General features: G+C 41.3%; 1 pseudogene; it reads right to left on the reverse strand.

Annotated features, from left to right (window-relative positions):
- The window catches only part of LOC123329959, a 75,292-nt pseudogene that overhangs the window by 9,057 nt on the left and 44,657 nt on the right, over window positions 1-21,578 (reverse strand).

A 21,578-nucleotide genomic window follows, 5' to 3' on the forward strand; every position in this document is an offset into this window, starting at 1 on the left:
TTATTTTATGAAATCGTGAGAACAGTTGGCCCATGACAATTTAATGCTGTTTTCCAAAACTCTTGTTTTGCAGGAGCTCAGATAAGCCAAGTTCACATGGGTGTTTTCTCTTTAGTATTTTTTAAAATTAATCAATTTATTCATTTTTTTGTGTCTGTGCTGAGTCTTGGTTGCTGCATGTGGACTTTTCTCTGGTTGTGGCCAGTGGGGGCTACTCTTCATTGCGGTGCACGGGATTCTCATGGCAGTGGCTTCTCTTGTTGTGGAGCATGGTCTTAAGGCAAATGGGCTTCAACAGTTGTGGCCCACAGGCTTAGCTGTCTCACATCCTGTGGAATCTTCCCAGATATCAAACCCATGTCTTCTGCATTGGCAGGTGGATTCTTAACCACTGGACCACTAGTGAAGTCCCTGGGTGTTTTCTTAATTTATTAAGCATAGACTGTTTGTGAAGCACCTGCCACAAGCCAGTAATTGCTGTGTAGTCATGGTGTGTTACTATTAAATAGCTCCCATGTAAGAACCCCTAATTCCCACTAGGATGCTTTGAATAGAAAGAGAACAAAAAGCCATGAGATGGGGCTTGACCACAGGACTTCCTCAAGTGTATCCCCCCAACATGTAAGCTCATATCTTCTGAGCTAAATCACATTAAAAAAATGCTTCTCCTTCTCCAGTGCCTGCAGATTAGAGGGGCAATAGTAAATGCTTAGTGGACTGGAATATTTTAATTATTCTTGATCTGTACACCGCATAAGACTTCACAGACACAGAAAAACCAAGAAATAGAGCAATTCGCACAAACTTGGCGATACTGCAAGGGAGCCACAGGTAAGAAACTTCAACTTTCACTTATCAGATCCTAATGTTCATCCTTTTTCCACTGTACCCCATGTACTTGTGTTGATAGATGGAAAGTGGAGTTTTCTAATAGCCATGGAGAAGGATACTAAGGAAAAGCATGCTTTGGGGAGAGTTTTTATTGAGAAAACATAGAGAATTAAGTTATGGGGCTTAATAAGAGAGAGGTATAGGCTTCCCTGGTGGCTCAGATGCTAAAGAATCTACTTGCAATGGAGGAGACCTTGGTTTGATCCCTGGGTCGGGAAGATCCCCTGGAGAAGGAAATAGCTACCCACTCCAGTATTCTTGCCTGGAGAATTCCATGGACAGAGGAGCCTGGCAGACTGCAGTCCATGAGGTTGCAAAGAGTCAGACACTACTGAACAACTAACAGTTTCACTTTTATGGTAAGATTATGTTTTCAGCTCTGGGTAACACAAATCCCTATTACAGTGTATAAACATATAAAGAACTTAGGTTTCTGTATAATAAGAAGCCTGAAAATGGGCAGTTTATAGATGATGTGGTTGGTCATGTTACCATCAAGAGTCCAGATCCATCCTTCATTTTTTCCCCCAATTCAGCAGGTGACTCCTGCCACGTGGTCACAAAATGACTGCTGTATTTTCATCCTTTGCATCTATATTCCAGGGAGAGAAATAGGGATGATGCCAACAGACATCGTCTCACAAGTCTTTGCTTTTTATTTGGATAGGTTTGCTTTCTCTAAAAAATTTCAAGTATGTGACCTTTGTTCAAACTGGGTCACATGACACCTTAGATACAAGAGAACACAGAAAGTATTTTTGCTTTCCAGTCTCTAGTGAAGAAAGACACAGAAGGTGCAGGATGGCTGTAAGGTGGTCAACTCAGAGTGTTTATCACTGAACTGAGTCCTCCCAGGACCCTGAAAAAGTGAACAAAAATTTTAATCTCTGCTTTCAGTGAATTTGATTTAATCTTATCTTAGACATGATCATGAATACTGATGAAACTCAATTTTGACAGTTTCTTTATAAACTTTCCGTTAATAAGAAGCAATGTGATTGTCTGGGGAGGCGCACATCCATTAAAATGAGCATGTGGAGGAGATGACAGTCAGAAGACAGAGCTGAAGAATCATTGTAAAATGTGAATTTGCTGCCCAAAGAGAAAAAGCAAAATGAACTGTTGGCATTAATTACTAGGTATGAAGCACTTCAGCTCTACTCGAAAATAAATTAATAACATCTAGAGAACTAGTACAGGTAATAGTGGGATGGAGATTTGCCTTCCAAGGGAGACCTGGGTGTGTTACAGCATTTAAAGGAAATCTGTCTTCCAAGAGACGCCATCATTCCCTTGGACTTGATGGAGTGCTTCTTGCAAGTGAACTCTTTATTTTACAATCAGATGGTAACATCTACACTTTTGTGTTTGAAGGTCAACAATCTATCTTTGTTTTCTGGAGGTATTTTTGTGCTCTGCAGAATGGCTTAAAGGGATGATCATTAAGAGAGAGTGAAGACCAAGAGCAAATGAATTGTGAAGTTCTGGAAAAGCAACAGACGTACGCTTAAAGAAGACTTTGACTCACAGTAGCAGCAACTCAAGGTCTTCTGAAGCTTGAAGTGGCGTGTTTCCCAGGCTCACATGTTCCTTTGAATTTTCTCTTACTGTTGCCTTCATCTTTCCTGGTCAGTGAGAGAAGCGCATTTGTATTGAAAGAAAATGGGACTCTAGGACGTGTCAAGATCATAAGAATGTGTGGTACTGATGGAAACTGAAAAACAATTGAATAAGCTCTTTCTTCTGCTTGGAACGTTCTCCTTGGGCTTCAGTTAGTGTCTCCCTCTTGCCATTCAGGTCTCCACTCAAATGTCACCTCCTCAGGGAAGTCTTCCCACCTAGCACACCACCACTCCCAAGTGACCATATTTATGTCTTTCCTAAACTTTTCACAGGTTGTTCTTAGTTTGTTAACGTCCTTGTTTATCTGTTTCAATTGTCTCTCCCACTGGTTTTCCAATGAATTGGCAGCACAAACCATGCTCATGTATTATTTTAAAATATGCTTTTACTTGTTTTCAATTTCTTTCATTGGTGTTTTATAGTGTTCGGAGTACAGGTCTTTTGCCTTCTTAGGTTTCTTCCTAGGTATCTTATTCTTTTTAAAAACTTTGTGAAAAAACTGATCATCAGGTGTTAAATATATAAACAAGCAGACATGATTTGTGAACTGAACAAAGGTGTTTGACACTTGGAATAAACACTTGATGGGTAGGCTGGATTCTCTGCCCTTAAGGAAAAGAGCCATAGCTGGTTTGAGTATAATGTTTAATGTGAGATACAGTGGATTAGTTGGTACAAAGCTAAGAGATTCAGTTGTAGCCAGTGAGTCAACAGCCTAGACCCTTGGACAAAAAAATGGCCAATTGCTGAGTCCTCTAAAGCCTTCTGCACGGCACCAGCTACAGGCTCCACACCAAGACTGACACTGACTGCCTAAAGGCTTTGATAGCATCTACTGTTCCCCAGAGGGCTTCCCTGGTGGCTCAGACAGTGAAGTACTCGCCTGCAATGCAGGAGACCCAGCGTTCGATCCCTAGGTGGGAGGATCCCCTGGAGAAGGGAATGGCAACCCACTCCAGTATTCTTGCCTGAAGAATCCCATGGACAGAGGAGCCTGGTGGGCTGCAGTCCATGGAAGTCACAAAGAGTCGGACACAACTGAGTAACTAACACACGCATACTATTCCCAGAGTGAAATCAAGACACTAACTGGCCTTAAGCCACATAGCAGGTATAATTTTCAGGGCAGGCTTGAGGAAAGAGTATAGAACTGGACGTAGGGTTTGGGTTGCTGTACATTTGCTGTATGCAGCGTTCTATTCCTTTGGATGTAATGGTAAATAGGATTGTTTCCTTAATTTCTCTTTCGGATACTCTCTAGGACTTCTATAGGCATCAGCTTACAGGCAAATTCTGTATTGGGTTTGGTTCTAAGTGCGCCTAACTCCTACCTGGACTGGCACAATTTAAAATCTTCTGGGGCTGTGAATGCCTGTTCCTGAGTGAGAAGCAAGGGCTGGTAGGCATAGGAAACCATTTGGACTGGGGTGAACTTGAGGTCCTTGTTCTCAGAGCCAGCTGATTTTTGCCACGTAGGAATTCAGGCCAGGAGTAAGCAAATCTAATAGAGGCAGAGAGGACTGAAATACATTGTTTACCTAATATCCCACTCTTTAAAATAAAAAATGGGAAGTAATTAAGATCAAACTTAAGAGAGCATCTAAAGTTTATCTGAAAATTGCTAGTTCTCAATCTCTGACCTCCATAATTTTATTCTTTCAAAATTCAGTTTCTTTTTCAAGGATTTTTGGTGTAAACCATTTTAAGTCTTTATTGAATTTGTTACAATATTGTTTCTGTTGTATGTTTTGGTTTTTTGGCTCCAAATCATGTGGGGTTTTACCTCCCCGACCAGGGATCGAATCCACACTCCCTGCATTGGAAGGTGACGTCTTAACCATTGGATCACTGAGGGGTACCCTAAAGGTGCTTTTAGAAACTGTGCTACCATTAGACTAAAGTTCTCCTTCCATCACATGAAATTGATATATAATGGTTTCAACATACTTTGTACTCAACTTTAAAAAATATTTATATGGCTAGGCTTAGTTATATGGGGAAATTCAATTTCTATCAGAAAGCACACTTTGTGTTAGAAAATTAAGTAAATCCAGTGTGAGAAATCAGAGCTACAATATGTACCATGTAAAAGAATTATGCATGTGTTTAAATCTGTCCTGTTCATTCAGCCAATAAAATTGTAAAATGCTATTTTGCATTCATGGTTACAATCAGATGGGGTGTGAAGGGTTTTCTGGAAAGCTTTGTATAAAATTACTTATTTGGTATATTTAATTTTAATATTGCAAATAGTGTGCTGCTTTTAAAGAGCCTGTACCTAAATGAAGCTGGCTTAAAGAAAAAGAATTTGAAAATAGGCCTGCCTGCTTCCCCGAGACAGGTGTTATTGCAACACATATCTGAACTTAATTATACAAGACGTCTTCTTTGATGGTTAAGTCACCAACATTTTTATTATGTTAACGGGAATTAAGGATGGCTGAATAATCTTCACTATCATAAACAGGTTTGTAAATCATGGTCTTAGAATTTTTTTTTCCACAGTGGAAACTCTTGCATTTCTTGTGTAATTCCTAATTTTTTTAAAAGTTGCATCATGAGTCAAAGTAAACAAGCAGGGATGTAGTTCAGAGAGTGAAATCCTTTCTGCTTCAGAATCTAGTGGAATAAATTGCTTGGTAATTACACCTTCTTTTATTATTTTTTGTTTGTTTCTTCATTTTTTGGCCATGCAGTTTGGCATGTGGGTCCCTAGTTTCCCCACCAAGGATAGAACCTGCCCCCGTGCATTGGAAGCCTGGAGCCTCAACCATGGACCATCAGGGAAGTCTGGTCATTATATTTTGAGCTTATTATTTTCTACTTAAAAATCTTAATTTCTTCAGGTTGAACTTTTCTTCCTTTTTAAAACTTTTTAATTAGAGGATAATTCCTTAACAATATTGTGATGGTTTTTGTCATACATCAACTTGAATCGCCATAGGTATACATATGTCCCCTCCCTCTTGAATCCCCCTCCCACCTCCCTTCCCAGTTGACTGTTGCCACCTATGAATTCAGGCCAAGAGTAAGCAAATCTAATAGAAGCAGAGAGGACAGAAATACATCGTTTACCTAAAATCCCACTCTTTAAAAAAAATGGGAAGTAATTAAGATCAAATTTAAGAGAGCACCTAAAATTTATCTGAAAATTGCCAATTTTCAGTCTCTGACCTCCATGTTTTTACTTTTTCAAAAGCCAGTTTCTTTTTTAGAGAAACCCCTCCAAGTTGTCACAGAGCGCTGGCTTTGGGTTCCCTCTGTCATACATCAAACTCCCACGGGCTATCTATTTTCCATATGGTAATGTATGTTTCTATGCTCTTCTCTCAAATCATCCCACCCTCTCCTTCTCTCTGTGTGTTGACAAGTCCGTTCTTTGTGTCTATGTCTCTTTTGCCACCCTGCAAATAGGATCATTAGTACCATCTTTCTAGATTCCATATATGTGTTAATATATGATATTTGTCTTTCTCTTTCTAACTTCACTCAGTATAATAGGCTCTAGGTTCATCCACCTCATTAGAACTGACTCAAATGCATTTCTTTTTATAGTTGACTAATAAACCATTATGCATATGTTCCACAACTTTCTTATCCATTTATCTGTTGATGGACATCTAGGTTGTTTCCATGTCCTAGCTATTGTGGTGTGTGCTAAGTCGCTTCAGTCATATCCAACTCTTTGCGACCCTATGGACTGTAACCCACCAGGCTCCTCTGTCCATGGGATTCTCCAGGCAAGAATACTGGAGAGGGTTGCCATGCCCTTCTCCAGGGGATCTTCCCAACCCAGGGATCAAACCCCTGTCTCTTAGTCTCCTGCATTGGCATTTGTAAATCTTGGTGTGTCAAAAAGTCTATAGGCACAGAAATATGAGAGACAGTAATTCTGGCTGTGTGTGTATGTCCACAAGGAGACAGGAAAGACTACATAGTGAAGATGCTGTTTGAGAAAGTCTTATAGGATGTCAACCAATTGCAGTGGAAGGAAGATCTGGGGCTCCGAGGAGACCTAGTCACTGTCTAAGAAGACTGGAGATGCTTCCATTGCCTTTTCCTTATCAGTTCGCACCAGAATAATGAAAAGAAAGAGAAGACTTGCCAGGAACGATTTGGAGAAGTGATTGAGAAGTACTTTAATACAAAAGTTTACCTGGAAAAAGCAATCAAATACATGCATTTCAAGGTGAAAAGATATTATAGCCTTTTCTGATGTTTTCCCTTCTCCTTGTAATGAAGGTGAATTATTTAACACAGTCAATAATTTTCCTGTTTTCAATGTAATGAGGCTTACCAGCCCTACATTTGGCACATTCTTTTCTATTAAGCTTTCAACTAAACCCCAGAGATAAAAGGTGTTTTACTTCAAAGAAATCTGATTATTTTTCATCTAGTAAATTCCACTGGCACAAATTCAAGCATACCATATCAGACCTCAGTGAAATCCATGTTAGAAGTTCCCCTGTTTGCTTTCGAAGTGCTGAGAAGTAGTTCTCTTCCAGGCTATAATTGACCTTTGTGAATGAAATTGGTAAATTTGGGTGTGTAGATAAATACCTTTGTGAAAGTCTATAGATTGAGGGCCTGGACTATTAAGGCAGATGGGGCAAATACAAGAAAATCTCAGAGAGAATTAACAAAATATTAGAGAATATAATAGAATATTTAAAAAGGGAGAAAGTCAAGTTTATCTATGAAAAGTCTAATTGTGGTCACTGGATTGAAAGGTCGCTGTGTGTTCTGAGGGTTCTGTTTCCAGGGTTCCCCCAGTGCTGCCTACAGCAGACATAGCTGGAGGACAGGGGACAGATGGAGGCAGGGACCACTTCTGTCGCTGGTCCACTAGACTTCCACTCACGCCAACAGAGTGGGAACCTACAAGCTTGAACCGTCTGTGCTGGGAGTTTCTTTCCCCTGATCTTTGCTGAAATGGGATGTGTGTCCTGTACCTTCAGGTGCTGCAGTCAAAGTTTGGTTTGCAAGTAGACAGGAGAGCTGCCCACTGCCCTTGGTCCCTTGTGCAGAGTCAGACACAAGCACAATATTTGGCTTGGAGTAGACTTGATTCAAACTTGGTCTTGGCCAGAACCATAAATGTCCTTGATTATGGTGCTTCTCCCATCTGATCCCAGCTCTCTCCTTGATAAATGCAGGTGGAAAAAGAAAAAGCGGGGTGGCATGAGGGGCATTGGAAAAATTGGAAAACCAAGGTGAAAAAGAAATGTTACAACAGATACCAAGACTGTCTCACACTAAGGGACACTGAATAATATTGGAAAATTGGAAAACCAAGGTGAAAAAGAAATGTTACAACAGACAGATACCAAGACTGTCTCACACTAAGGGACACTGAATAATATAATGACTGTATATACTTTGTATTCTTGTGGGAGAATAGATGCCCAAAGTGCAGGTTTTAAAAATCCATACTTTTGATTCATAAAGACTGAACTGTAAGACAGAAGGAGAGACATGCCCACTACTCAAAGGCCGAGTCCATCATAATCTACCTCCCAAAGCATCAAAACTGTGGACTTTCTTTTCCACCTGAATTTGCCCCAAATGTCTCCCATTCCTTGAGTCATTCCAAACTGTCTTTGTGATCTTCAGGGGAGAACGAGTCTTTTATTCATCCAGAAAGTGGACTTTGAAATAAAATTTAATATGCATTTGAAAAGAGGTCAATATATTTTTCAAAAAGAGATCAAATATACCTTTGAAAACAAGAGGAGTCCCAGTATTTGTGCAGAAGAACAAAAAGGAGTGACTTTGAAGATTTATAAAGGAAGCATGATGGCTGTTTGATGGAGAGAAACAGTAACGATTTTTTTATTAATTGGGTTTTTAAACAAATTAATGATAGTAAGTTCTTTTGATTTATGGAACCTGTTGTCCAGATCAGTATTCCCAGTAGCTGGTGCTTAATAGGAAATCACTAAGTGTTTGATAAAGAAATACTGGCAAGAACCATCCAAGCCAAGAACTCAATATTCACATCAACATTATGACCTGTGATACCACTTATTATTAACTGTTTCCAGGATGAGATGACCATGGCATTGAAACAATGAATAGCTTGCCCAGAGTCACCAGAGGAGAGAATAGTAGAGCTTGGATTGGAATCCAGGAAGTCTGATCTCAGAATCTGAGCCCTCAAGTTCTCTAAAGAAGTATCTGGAGGAGAGAAAGAAAGGAATCAAAATAAAGCAGGAGCAAGATAAGTGAGAAGAGAGAAAGGAAGGACATATTGCCTTGGCCATTAGAAGATCATCAGTGATCTTCTAGGAGCAATTTCAGAAGACTGTTTGGATGGAAAGTATGAGAATGAGAATGGGAAGAATGAATGAGTGATAAGATGGGATGTTGAGGAGGGACCTGGTCCACTGAAACAAACAAGGATATAACTTCCAGAGCATGACAACAGATAAGGACAATGAGTAAAATCATCCCACCCAACGATCTGTTTCTTTTAAGAATTGAGAGGCAAGAGCTTTTGAGAGCAGGGCATGTAGGAAGTGACTGGTAGATTGGGAAAGGGACTTGGTGAGGAAGATGTCAGGATACACATCCTAGGAAAGTTGAGTGGCCTTGAGAGTCAGCTCAGGGCTGGAGACCATGAACTAGCCAAGAAATCAAGAATATCTTTGGGACTTACCTGGTGGTCCTGTGGCTAGGAGTCTGCCTGCCAACACAGGGGATGTGGCTTCGACCCCTGGGCCAAGAACCAAGATCCCACATGCCTAGGGGCAACTAAGCTCATGGACAGAAACTATGGAAGCCCATGTGCTCTAGAGCCCACGTTCTGCAACAGAAGAAGCTAGCACAATGAGAAGCTCATACACTGCAATGACACAGTAGCCCCCACTTGACACAACTAGAGAAAACTTGTGCACAGCAACGAACAGCCCATGTGCCACAAAGAAGGCCCAGCCCAGCCAAAAACTAATTAATTAATTTAAAAAGTATTCTGAGATATTCTGTAGCCCAACAGTCTGGGCACAGGAATATTCTAGACGGGTGTTTGAAGTCCTCAGGAGTTTTTAATTGGCTGGGTATATGTCGTGGAAATAGATGGGGAAACAGTAGAAACAGTGTCAGACTTTATTTTTCTGGGCTCCAAAATCAATGCAGATGGTGACTGCAGCCATGAAATTAAAAGACACTTACTCCTTGGAAGGAAAGTTATGACCAACCTAGATAGCATATTCAAAAGCAGAGACATTACTTTGCCAACAAAGGTCCATCTAGTCAAGGCTATGGTTTTTCCTGTGGTCATGTATGGATATGAGAGTTGGACTGTGAAGAAAGCTGAGCATCGAAGAATTGATGCTTTTGAACTGTGGTGTTGGAGAAGACTCTTGAGAGTCCCTTGGACTTCAGGGAGATCCAACCAGTCCATTCTGAAGGAGATCAGCCCTGGGATTGCTTTGGAAGGAATGATGCTAAAGCTGAAACTCCAGTACTTTGGCCACCTCATGCAAAGTGTTGACTCATTGGAAAAGTCTCTGATGCTGGGAGGGATTGGGGGCAGGAGAAGAAGGGGACGACAGAGGATGAGATGGCTGGATGGCATCACTGCCTCGATGGGCGTGAGTCTGAGTGAACTCCGAAAGCTGGTGATGGACAGGGAGGCCTGGCATGCTGCGATTCATGGGGTCGCAAAGAGTCGGACATGACTGAGCGACTGAACTGACTGACTGATGTAGTGGAAAGATGAGAGGGCCAGGATGTGGATCGTCTTTGTACAAAGATAATTAAGAGGCTTGCTTGTGAGAGCCACATGGCACAGAAAGCTTATTAAGAAGCAATGTAACAGATAGGAAGAACAGGGAGGGATTGAAAGAGAATGGGGCTAAGTGAGCTTTAAGGGTAGACATAATGAAGAGGGGCACAGGAGTTGTGCTGCCTTTAGAGGTGTGACTTGGGATGGGGGTTTGCTACTGTAGCATCTCAGTGATTCAGTACAGGTGGGACAGGGTTTAAATCTGATGTGCAATCCATAGGATTCTGTAGGCTTCCCAGGGACACACCAGGCTGAAACGCGGTTCTGAGTTCATCTCAGCATCTTGCCTAAGGGGTTCAATGTATTCCTCCTCTGGGCTTCAGAGGGATGACTAAATGTGCCAGGGAGGTGCCCATTTAGCCACTAAAAAGAAAAAAATGGGGACTTACCTGGTGGTCCAGGAAGACCCCATGCTCCCAATGCAGGGGGCCAGGGTTCGCTCCTTCGTCAGGAAACAACTAGATTTTGCATGCCAGAACTAAAAATCTCATGTCACAACAAAGATCCAGAGCAGCCAAATAAAGAAAGAAAGAAAAGCAAATATTATAAAAAGGAAAAAGCGCCAGTCATTCCCGAATGACTTTGATTTCACTCATGTTCTGGATTGTTGGTTTTTTTTTTCTTTCCAGGAATGATTCTCTTGTGTGCAATGCTTTCTTTTTATGTGCTTAGATATTTTAAAATATGCAATTTTATATTGATGAGATTATATGAACTGATTTAGAAATTGATTTTACTACCCTGAATTTGGGTTAAATGGTCTGCAAAATAAAGATTATCATAATGCCCACATCCTTGCATGGCATAAAGATAAACTGAGATCATAGTTGTTTAAAAGGTTCATATATAATGTCTTCCTATTTCGGTTCAGATCCCAAGCCCTGATGTCAGAGAGAATGAGTTGAAAATTACTGGTGTTTTTATTTTCCTGGCTAAATTGGTACCATAATGGAGCAGTATCATTAACTAAGTTGACAATCTATTGAGCCAACTGGCTATGATATAACTTGATTCTTGACAATTTATTACTAATTTGGGTGGTAGCCATTATTTCCAATTATTCAAATACAGTCCTATTGAATTAGCATTTTTTATCACACATTGGTTAAACTGACATCTTTTAACTTTGAATAAAATGTGATTTTTATATGTATTTGCAAAGTTGAAAGCTTTCTGCCCCCTTATTGGTTTGCTGCTGCTGCTAAGTCGCTTCAGTCATGTCCGACTCTGTGCAACCCCATAGACGGCAGCCCACCAGGCTTCCCTGTCCCTGGGATTCTCCAGGCAAGAACACTGGAGTGGGTTGCCATTTCCTTCTCCACCTTATTGGTTTACACGAGGCCTTTTCCAGGGAGATGTCTTGGTAGGTCCCGTTGGGCTGGAGACATCTCTGTGGGACTGGTTGCTAAGTGACCAGCTGTAAGGATTCAGAAAGGGAGAGGTGATGCTCAGTGGGGAGGTCTGGCAAAGAACCATCTATCCTGAAGTCAAGGGGAATGCAGAGCTTTAAGGGAAGAGGCAGATGAGGGCCTAGAGAGGTGACATAGGAACCAGGAGCGTGACAGGAGGCAGAGTGATGGGTCCCTTTCCTGCCACCCTGAATGCTCTCAGTAAAGGGACTGAATGAGGGTTTGTCAGCTGTGGCACTCTTGACGTCTAGAGTCAGATGTAACTCTTCCTTGTGAGAAGCCTGTCTTGTGAATTGCAGGCTATTTAACAGCATCCCTGATCTCTACCTACTAGAAGAATCCCCTTCCCAGAGGTGACAACCAGAAATGTCTCCAGACAGTGCCAAACAGCCCGTGTAAAATTTCCTTTGTTTGGGAACCATTGAAATAAACCTGTGAAATCCTTGTTGGGATGGAACATTATAGGACCAGAAAAAGAGGCTCAGTTCAGTGTCTGGATATTTTTTAAGAAATATTTATTTATTGTCTGGCTGCACCAGGTCTTTGTTGTGAGATGCAGGATCTTTAGTTGCAGCATTTGAGCTCTTAGCTGTGGCTCATGGAATCAGGTTTCCTGATCAGAGATTGAGTCCCTGCATTGGGAGCTCGGAGTCTTAGCCACTGGACCACCAGGGAAGTCCCTGGTATCTGGATTGGCATAAAAGAGAAAGAAAACAGACAGAAGACTTGCATAGAAGTGACTATGAGGAGGTGAGGCCTCCAGATATCTGCACACACTGTGTGTGTGTGTTACAGGCAGGACGAGGGGAGCATCACATGTATGCTCTGACTGAGGGTCGCCATGTACAGCTGTGCAGGTTGCAAGCAACTCAGGGTGGAGGAGTCATAGTTATAGTTACAGAGATCTTAGATTTTTAAAATACTCGGGACAATATTCTGGCATACAATGGCAAACTTTTTAGAGAAAGGTGTTCTTAAAATTTGCCTTTTGTTTCCTAATCCTCACTTTGTAAGTACCACTTGGGCAAGCTATGGAGCTGTACATGAGAAATCAAATTACATTTTTGTAAATATTTAGGAAAAAGAGATTTATGGGAAATGGCCAAGTGGGCTGAAGTGTGAATGCAAGAGATTTGGAAGAACATATGAGAAATTATTTTTTAATTAATTTTTATTGGAATATAGTTGGTTTACAATGTTGTGTTAGTTTCTATTTCACAGCAAAGTGAATCAACTCTATGTTTACATATATCCCCTCTCTTTTGGATTTCCTTCCCATTTAGGTCGCCACAGAGCACTGAGTAGAGTTCCCTGAGCTATAGAGTAGGTTCTTGTTAATTATCTGTTTCATACATAGTATTCTTAACAGTGCTTCCAACTGGAGTATGAGCTCTGGGCATGAAGAACCTTGGTGGACTTTTTCATTATACCTACATGAATCAACCGAGTATGACTTCTGCTATTAAAAACAAGAAAACTCAGATAAAAGTGCAATACATTTGAAAAGCAGCTTTCTAATTGAAATCACACAAAATATGTATGTGTTTCCAAGAAATGACAAGCGTGCTGGGGGCTTTAAGTGGCATAAATGACCTCATAGAATCAGGATTTTCCCCAAGGGACAATTTTGAACATTTCCAGACCCTGTCACAGGCTTGCTATGACTTCCCCTCTGCAGAGCTCAGCAGAAGTTCCTTTACATTGTAATTGACTGAGGGTTTTCTTTGAGTCCATGTGCTCCAAGGAGATGTTGTCCTTCCCCACCTCCTCCCAATTTCCAGGTGACGGATGTGCTAGGTTGAATTCCATTTGTTTGCAATTGTATTTAGGGAATGCAATCGATTAAATGAAAAGGTGTTTGGTGATGAAGATGAAACACTTTCACAGGCTCTATGAAATTGGATTTTATTAGGTGTCAAAAGTTAGCCCATCGTAGATCAAATTCATGCTCAGATTTCACAGTAGTTCCCAACAAGTTAAGATCCAACTCAGGGGCGTCCCAGGTGACTCAGTGATGAAGAACCCACCTGCCAGTGCAGGAGACAAGGGTTTGATCTTTAGGTTGGGAAGATACTCTGGAGAAGGAAATGGCAACCTGCTGTGGTACTCCTGCCTGGGAAATCCCAGGGACAGAGGAGCCTGGTGGGCTACAGTCCATGGGGTCACAAAGAATCAGACACAGCTGGGTGACTAAATAACAGCAAGGCACCCAAGCTTCTTGAAGGAAAGGGATTGACAAATGTTGCAATTTTATCCTCAGGCCCATCAAGAACTCTCTTAGGAAAAGAATGGAGGTTACTTCCTAGACTTCCAACTCAATGGTACAACAGGGGTAGCCTCGCGCCCTTCTGCTTCTATATGTACAGCTCAGAAGCACAGTTTTCAACACTTTTCAACTAATTCCTGAGTTTGTGCATTTCTTTCCGAAGAACCACTGTTTAGATTCTTTGCCTTTAAAATTTGACTCCAGCGTTAACCTGGCAACCCAGCAGGATGGCTGGAATGTTCCTTATTCCACAGAACTTCATAGGCTTTGAAAACTTGTTTGTTCTTTTTTTCTTACTTCTTTTTGATACCTATGCTTTGAGCTCCTGCCCACAGATTTCTCACATAAACAGAAGCCACTATAGAAACTTTCCTCTATTAATACAGGTGTTTCAGAAAAGTTCTTCCAAATAGGAGGAGGAGCTTTTTTTTTTCTTTTAATTTAAATTAAAAAAATTAAATCCATTCTTTTTAAAAAAAATATATTGGAGTACAGTTGATTTCCAGTGTTGTGTTAGTTTCAGGTATACATATGCATGTGTCCACTCATTTTTGATTCTTTTATGGATATAAAGCACATGAAAAGATGCTCAGCACAACTAAGTATCAGAGAAATGCAAGTCAAAACTATAATGAGGTATCACTTCACACCGGTCAGAATGGCCATCATCAAAAAAAAGCTACAAACAATAAATTCTGGAGAGGGTATGGAGAAAAGGGAAACTTCCTACATTATTGGTGGGAACGTACATTGGGTGGGAGTGTAAAGTGGTGCAGCCGCTATGGAAGACAGTATGGAGGTATTTTTAAAACTAAAACTTGAGCTGCCACCCCTTCTTAAACAAACCTATATCTTTGCTCAGAGCAAAGCACTGAAACAATCTCATGCAATCATTCATTCATTCTCTAAGCATTTTTGGGGTGTTTTTACTGAAAAAAATACATACAACCTAAAAGTTGAAAGTTATGTTTTATTTGGTGAAAATTTTTAGGACTTAAGCATGAGAGGCAGCATCTCAAGTACCCTGAAAGAACTGCTCCAAGGAGGCAGGAGGAGGAGCCAGGTTATATAGAAGTTTGCAACAAGGGCAAGTAGTCTGATGGTCAAAAGTTTTTTGTAACTTAAACAAACAAACAAACAGATACACCAAGTTAAGGAATTAAGTGTTTCTATGACTGGGAAAATGCAAGAGTCTGGGCTCACCGAAATCATTCCTTTGATATGCACCTCAGCTATCTGGGGCCAGTATCCTGTTTTCACATCCTGAGTTTCCTCAGGGCTCACTAGCTCACCTTCCACAGTGGCTGCAATTGCTGGCGACATCCTTGTTTACTAATATAGCAGGAAACATTTCATTTCTCAAGTGTCTAATATTATGCCCCCTACAATGGGTTTCCTCATTCATAATCTCCTGATGGCAAAGACTAGTAAGAAGATTGTTCTCTTATACAATGAGCACTTTATCAGGACCCTGAACTTGGTACCTTATGTAATTTGGAGGCTTCTCAGGAAAATTCCAGTTCCAAAATTGGATTCCCATCTGGCTTATATTTATGTATTTTTATCCCTCCAAGGGATGATAGGGTAATAGATGATGTCAAATTCATCATACTTATTCCTATAAATTGTCTATACTGCAACACTCAGTGATCATGGATAAGATGCAATGCATTTCTTAAATCTCCTTTGGTGTATTCAAGCTCTTTTGATAGAAAAGTGGCCCTGAATAAATCAGAGAGGGACATATCCCTTTTTGTCTCAAATGATGCACAAGAAAACTATAACGGGATTTTTTCTTTTTTTAAAAAAGTATTTTATATTGGAGTAAAATTGATGAACAGTGTGGTGTTAATTTTAGGTGTACAGCAAAGTGATTCAGTTATACATATATATATGCATCCTTTTAAAAATTCTTTTCCCATTTGGGTTATTACAGAGTACTGAGCAGATTTCCTTGTGCTATACAGCAGGTCTTTGTTGGTTATCTATTTTAACTATAGTAGTATGTACATACAACTGGATTTTATGGCTTCAGAAACTAATGGAGTTGGACTTGGATGGAGGATGTTAGCAAATATCAGTGATATACAGATTCTTTCCTGGAGGAAGTTATTAAGGGTTAGAAGTTCTTTTTTTTTTTTTTTTTCAACAGGGCAGAGGGTACCCTACAGCACTTGGGTAATGGGCTTCCATGTCCCCTCTGTCTATCACCCACAGCTGTACGAAAATCCAGCTCAGAGACTCAGGACTCTCTGACCCCTGGAACAGAGGTCTTCTCTTTCCATGGAGAAGTTAGCAGTCTGGATCCTGCGTGTGATTACCAAAAAGTGGAGGATAACCTCATTAGACCACATCTGCCTCCATCTCACTAGGATCAAACAAATGAAGTTATTCAGCCCAGAAGCATTTTTAACTTTGACATCTCTTTTAAAACCTTTTTAGGAAGGGTCAGGAGAGCATCTCTATAGGAGGATGAATCTAGGTTGAATATTGGAAAATTAAGGTTGGAGGAGGAGCAGATGGGGATGTGTTTGGATAGTAAAGAGTGGACCAGGCAAAAGGGAAAGGAAACTGTCTTTCCTTGAAGATGGATGCTTCTTAGCTCAGGACCTGCAGACATTTCAATGTCCCCGGAGGCTGGACTTCAAAGGAAATAGTCACACATCACGAGACATGACGGATAAGAGGGGCCAGACCTTTCAGGGGCCTAAAACAATTAAGGAATTTGGACTCTATCTAAGAGCAATGAGGAGCCTTCCAAGATTTTTTAGGAAATAGATGGTCAAGGTCAGAATTCAGCTTTGAAACATCACTCTGGAGTCTGTGAAAAGAATGAATTAGATAAATCGATAGAAGAAGCCAGGAGCAGTGCTAGTCTGTCCTGGGTCTCATTAACTGAATGTCTGTCTTCTCCCAACTTCTCCCTCTGCTGATTTCTGGTCGGACTTGAAAAGCAGGGGCTGAATCCTTATGATACTTAGGCGCATCCCAGGATCCATGCGTTCTCATCTCTACAATCCATCTTATATTTTGTATCATTTGCTTTATCTCTTCTTCTCTGACAAAACCTTGACTTCTACAGACATGCATAAACTTGAAAGAATATTAAACCCAGTGTGACATGTATACCATTGGATGTGAGAGATATTAGGGTCATACACATGGTTTGTTAGGATAAACATTTGGTTTCATTATTATAGTGACATTTATTCTTTTTCAATATTTTATTTATTTATATTTTGGCTGTTCTGCATCTTCATAGGGGCACAGGCTTTCTCTAGTCTGGGTGAGCAGGGGTACTCTCTGGTTGTGGTGTGCGGGCTTTTCATTGCGGTGGCTTTTCTCGTTGGAGGATGGACTGTGGGCCTCAGTGGTTGTGGCTCCTGGGCTCGAGAGCACAAGCTGAATAGTTGTGGCTCGCAGGCTCAGTTGCCCTGTGGCATGTGGGATCTTCCGGGATCAGGGACTGCACCTGTGTCTCCTGCATTGGCAGGAGGATTCTTTACCACTGAGCCACCAAGGAAGCCCAGTGACATTTATTCTTATTGTATATAAAAATAAGCATGATTGGGACATCAAATGCATAAGAGTGTAGATATTTTGGCCTATTACAAAGGGCAAATGAATATTAAAGTTTAAAAAACTCAATTTATAGTAAAAAAAAAAAAAAAGAACAAAGTAAGTAGTAGGACATGAGGTCCTTGTACAAAGCAGAATGTGAAACATGAATGACTCCAGTGTGGGAAACTGAGTCTCAGAAATCTATGAACCTCAAATGGAAGGTATTTTGCCAAAGACTTAAGTTTCTCAAATTTTCCATGGGGTGCAGGGGACTTCCCCAGTGGTCCAGTGGTTAAGAATCCGCCTTCCAATGCAGAGGACATGTTGGATCCCTGGTCAGGGAACTAAGATCTTGCATGCCATAGGGCAGCTAAGCTAAGCCTGAGTACCACAACCAGAGAGAAGCCTTTGAGTTGCAACTAAGATTGGACAAAGCCAAAAAAAATCTTTTTTCTGAGTGATACATTACGCTATAAACAAAAGCTCTTCAAAATTAAAATGAATGCTCTATGCACTTGCAGTACACTTCAGAAAATGTTAAAATTATTTTTTAGATTCAGGAGTGTTTTCTTGACTAGTGTCCTTTCTCTAGCAGGTGAATTTCAGAAGAATCCAGCATTGGACAGCACACAGGAAGTGCTCATTTTGAAGCAAGAGCACCCACAAATCTGACCATGTGGCCCCCTTGTCACTGATGGGGGAACCAGATCCGTGTTCTGAGGGAGGGGCAGGGACTGGGGTCAATGTTCTCAGGGATTTTTGAGAACCTGGGTGTAATCAAGGTCCTGACTCAGCCCAGGCACGTGGACAGGGGCTCCTGCTCAGCTCCTGCGGGGCTCTGTTCCTGAGGATTAAAAGTGGTGTCACTTCATAAACCCTGTCATAGCACAGCTGTCCTGGTGACAACATGGCACCCAAATTCCAGGCAACAAATGCAAAAATAGAGAAGTGGGACTCCATAAAACTAAAAGGCTTCTGCACAACCAAGGAAATCATCAACAGAATGAAAAGGCAGCCTATAGGCTGGGAAAATATATTTGCAAACCATTGATATGAGAAAGGAGCTTATATCCAAAATAGATGAGAAACCAATTGGGCTTTTTAAAGATAATTCCACAAATATTCATGGAACTGCTATTGCATTCCCATTACACCCCAGGTACTTAGAAGGGTTCAGTACAACGTTTTCAGATTCTTGATACACTGGGAGCTGGGAGTGGGGAGATGTCTGGGGGCTTGGTGTGATTGGGAGGTATAGGATGCCTACGGTGGAGATTGTTTAGGATGAAGATGGAAGGCAGCTCCTTTCTCTGCAAAGCCTTGGAACAAGCATTTCCACCCTAATCCCAAGGCTGTAGGGAGGAATTTATAAGCCCTCAGAAGCATCTCACCATGAAAAGCATCTGCAGATCTAAAGCAAGGGAAAGGCAGGAGGCATGAGCTTTCGGGCCCTTCCTCTTTCATTTTGCCTGGAGTAGTGTCCTGGGGAGTGAAGCTGGCTTGTATCAAAAGACAGTTTTAATTTCTGGATGCCCACATACTGTCGTGGGGGTGCTGTGGTTAAGAGCAGGCTTGAGAAGGCTCATTACAATTTTATTAGCCAGTGCTAATTTAACTTCCCTGGGAGTACTTATAGGAATGACTGTAAGTACCATTACAGGGGGGAAAAGCCAGGAAATAAATGTGCTTGAATGTACTTGAGAAAACTGCAGTATAAAAATCACATATTACTTATCTTGGTAGTTTTAGCTTTCATTTCTGCAAACCGAATATCACATATCTTCTCAATAACCTCAGAGTCCTAGGACTTTCTGGTCATTCTCATCCAAGTCATCAGTAGGGTTTTTTTTTTTTTTTTTTAATCATCTGATGCAGATCATTATATTAACATTTATTTGCCTGAGTTTCTGGACCTTATTACATGGAAGAGTGAGTAAACTTCCCAATATGAATGAAGAGGTATTTATGGAAAATGAAGAACCTAAGGAAATAATCTGTTATAATTACTCAGTATCTTCTGTGTGTGGTCAGATTGCATGATTATTTTTGGACCCACACAATCAGGCTTGAGTAGGCTAGATGTGTATTATAAATGCTGCACCTGCTAACAAATGCCATACACACACAAAAAAAATGAAGGAAGTTTTTTCTGTTTTTTGTTTAATTTATTTGGTTGTCAGAGAAGGCAATGGCACCCCACTCCAGTACTCTTGCCTGGAAAATCCTACGGACGGAGGAGCCTGGTAGGCTGCAGTCCATGGGATCGCTAAGAGTTGGACACGACTGAGCGACTTCACTTTCACTTTTCACTTTCATGTGTTGGAGAAGGAAATGGCAACCCACTCCAGTGTTCTTGCCTGGAGAATCCCAGGGACGGGGGAGCCTGGTGGGCGGCCGTCTATGGGGTCACACAGAGTCGGACACGACTGAAGCGACTTAGCAGTAGCAGCAGTATTTGGTTGTGCTGGGCCTTAGTTGTGGCATATGGAATCTAGTTCCCTGACCAGGGATCGAACCTGGGCACCATGCATTGGGAACATGGAGTCTTACCTACTGGGCCACAAGGAAAGTCCCCTGAATAGGAGTTAAAAGCGTATTTAGCAACTGCTTGGGGAACATAACCCAGACCTACCCTGATGGAATGTGGTGGTTATTTCATCCACGATCCCTTACAGATTAGAGATTTCATCTAAAATACACTGCTGTCAAAGGGACATGGCTTTACACGAAGTCTGGGGAGGCAGTGAACTGTAAGAGTCGTAGGATGTTAGGGGTGAGTATTGTGTAAACTATAGACACCTGGATTCAAATCCTCATGTCAGGGACTTCCCTGGTGGTCCAGTGGTTAGGAACCCACCTTGCAATGCAGGGGATGTAGGTTCAATTCCTGGTCAGGAATTAAGATCCCAGATGCCTCAAGGAGCAACTAGAAGCCCACATGCTGCAACTGGAGAATGTATGTGCACAAGACTGCCTGAGTCAATGAAGATCCCGTGTGCCACAACTCATACGTGTTGCAGCCAAATTCGTGAATTAATTAGCTTAAAAAATCTTCACATTAACTCACTAGCTGAAACATTGAGCAATTTGACATCATGGAGTGGCCTCTTGTTGTTCATTGTTCAGTCGCTAAGTGGAATCCCACACTCTTTGAGACCCCATGAACTGCAGCATCCCAGGCTTCCCTGTCCCTCACCATCTTGCAGACTTTGCTCAAACTCATGTTCATTGAGTCGGTGATGCCATCCAACCATCTCATCCTCTGTCATCCCCTTCTCCTCCTGCCTTCAATCCATCCCAGCATCAGGGTCTTTTCCAGTGAGTCAGCTTTTTGCATCAGGTGGCCAAAGTATTGAAGCCTCTTACTACTAAAATCCAGGTAATCCTTATCTCCTTCACCTACGGTTGAACAAATTAAATGAGATCAAGAAAATTAATAGAAATGTGCTATGCCTGTGCTATTCAAGTAATCTTGGCTACTGTTACTATTTTTGTCCATATTATACCCATTCGTTCTAGAGTATAAAACCCTCATCGATTCTAACACAAAGGCACATTTGCATTGTAGACGGAAATCTTTTCTCTGAAAGTGTTTTGTAACGTTTAGTGTTGCGTGTGCCGATATTCACTGGCTTCATTCATTCCATTTCTTATCAACAGCAGCAAGTTTGCTATCTTCCAACAGGCTCACCCCCCCATTGGAGCCTCCCAGGAGACCTCTATGAATGGTTTACTTTCCTAAAGTTTCCGGAGGTTAATTTGCCTCATAAGGCTTTTTAATTGACATAATTTTTTCCTGTTCTCTTAGGTACCAAGAAACTGAGGTCTGGGAATCTTGCCATCCATTGATGATGCTTTAAGTGAGTCTGTTTCTGGGGTGGGGAAAAAAAAGGCAGCAATTATTTCTAACACCGCCCAACCAGCTTTTTCCTTAATTAAGAGTGAGCTCCCTGGCAAGTGAGGGTGGTCGGAGATAAAAATCCATTAGCAAGATAAACAAGCTGATAAACTTCTACTAGACCCTGTGGAGAACTTTTTTCTA

The sequence above is a fragment of the Bubalus bubalis genome, chromosome 17, assembly GCF_019923935.1.
Source record: "Bubalus bubalis isolate 160015118507 breed Murrah chromosome 17, NDDB_SH_1, whole genome shotgun sequence".
Lineage (NCBI taxonomy): Eukaryota > Metazoa > Chordata > Mammalia > Artiodactyla > Bovidae > Bubalus > Bubalus bubalis.